A 2162-nucleotide genomic window follows, 5' to 3' on the forward strand; every position below is an offset into this window, starting at 1 on the left:
CATAAATTACAAGTCTTGAAGAATTTATCACCTGGCTTTATACTATGGTTTATAAGTATATCCCATCTTTTTTCTTGTTATTATTTGTCACATTGTTTTAAACTAGTAGTTATGTAATTCAAGCAGAAGCGCGCAATCTTCTTGAAGTAACTATCCGTGAGCTTCCTAAATCAAAATTGCCACATTTACCTGAAATTCCAACTTTGCCTAAACTTGAATTCCCTGAAATTCCGAAACCTGAGTTGCCTACATTACCAAAGCCCGAATTTCTAGAAATTCCAAAGCCGGAGTTTCCACCATTTCCAAAGGCTGAACTTCCAACTTTACCAAAACTCGAGATTCCTGTCATTCCTAAACCTGAATTGCCAACTTTGTCAAAGCCAGATTTGCCTCAAGTGCCTAAAAAGCCTTGAGCACGAGGCATCTTAAAAATGTATTATGTATTGTGTGATCATATATGTATTTGAAGCTTTCCTTTTGGAAAGATTATTTATGTGATTTTTATGTATAGAATTGTTTATGTAATTGTTCTGTTTTCAGTTCACTAATGTGTACTTGTGTTACTAGTGACATTATACACATCTTTATTTGTACTCTAAGACTCGGTTTTAGTATGTTTGTCTGGTTTTGATTTGACATGGTATTTAAGACTCTTTGTATATATATCTAAAGCCTTTAATGATATTGGATTTAATGACACTTGACTAATACCGGTAAAATCTTTAACACTCTTTATTAATGTGTATATGTTTATTGCTACTAAAAGTTGTTATTGTTATAATGATTGTGATCTTAATTAAAGATACGAAAAAATGTAGCAAAATATACTTCAATCTTGTAATCTTATATATTTGCTTAAACAAACCTGAATTCTCAACACAAACGTTCAAACACCAATATAAGTATTGATAGTTAAATTATAATAAAAACACCTAAATTCTTGTATTACAAGGAAAAGTAACTAAAGATAGAGATAAGAATGGAGTTGAGAAGTTTCAACTCTAGAAAGAAGATGAGAGGAACATACAGTTTCTTCACTTTACGCATAACTCTTATGTTAACAACTAGCTAGTCATATTTAATCAATTGATAATTGGACTTGAATTGCAAATAAAACTCTCTAATATTTACTCGGCCCAATATTTCCATCTAAATCAATTTCATTCACAACTTCTAACACATAAACCCGTACTAAATCGATTTGGTTCACAACGGATTCTTTTACAACAGTTCTACAACGTGGGTGGCTGTAGTGGACAGAAAATATAGACTATAAATGATGTTTTTGCATAGTACATGTTCTGAATGTGTTATGGGTGTTCGATAATGGTGTTGATTTCGAGGTCGGATTATTATAATTTAAATTTTGAAGAAAAGTATATATGTTCTCTTTAGATTACCTACATGGGAGACCTTTCTTGTGTGTTGACTTGTAGGAATATATCTACATAAAATATGTGTTACACAAGAAAAGTTTTTGTCATATTAAATTTATGAAGCTATTGTTGAGAAGATGAACTAACACACAATTTTTCCTACCAATCACAACCAAAGCTTGATTCTCCAATTTTTATTTTCCACAACCACACATCTATATAAAAACTTGTTTGAAGTGAAACATAAAGCATATTGGCATAATCAACCAAAACATAAATTACTAGTCTTGAAGCATTTATCACCTTTCGATATAATGGCTAATAATCACTACAACTCATCTTTTTACTTTTTATTATTTGTTACTGTGTTTTTAACAAACAACTACATAAATCAAGCAGACGCGCGTCATCTTCTTGAAGTAATTTTGCCTGAGCTTCCTAAGCCTGAATTGACACATTTACCTTAATTTCCTGAAAATCCAAAACCCGAGCTACCAACTCTATCAAGGTGTGGATTGCCTACCCGAAATCCCAACTTTGCCTAAGCTCGAATTTCCTGAAATTCCAAATCCGAGCTACCAACACTACCAAAGCCCGAATTGCCCAAAATGCCAACATTATCAAAGCGTGAACTTCCAAAATTGCCAAAACTTGATATGCATGTCATTCCTAAGCCTGAATCGCCAACTTTGCCAAGGCCAAGAATCCCTCAAGTGCCTAAAATGCCTTGAGCACGAAGCCTATGAAATCCTATTTGCTTCATTAAAGCAACAATATTGTTTAAAC

The 2162-nt window shown here is 32.7% G+C and overlaps 1 pseudogene; it reads left to right on the forward strand.

The window, feature by feature from the left end:
• LOC107020065 lies at positions 1–601 on the forward strand (annotated as a pseudogene).
• Positions 602–2162: the final 1561 nt, after the last annotated feature.

This window comes from Solanum pennellii, chromosome 5, assembly GCF_001406875.1.
Source record: "Solanum pennellii chromosome 5, SPENNV200".
Lineage (NCBI taxonomy): Eukaryota > Viridiplantae > Streptophyta > Magnoliopsida > Solanales > Solanaceae > Solanum > Solanum pennellii.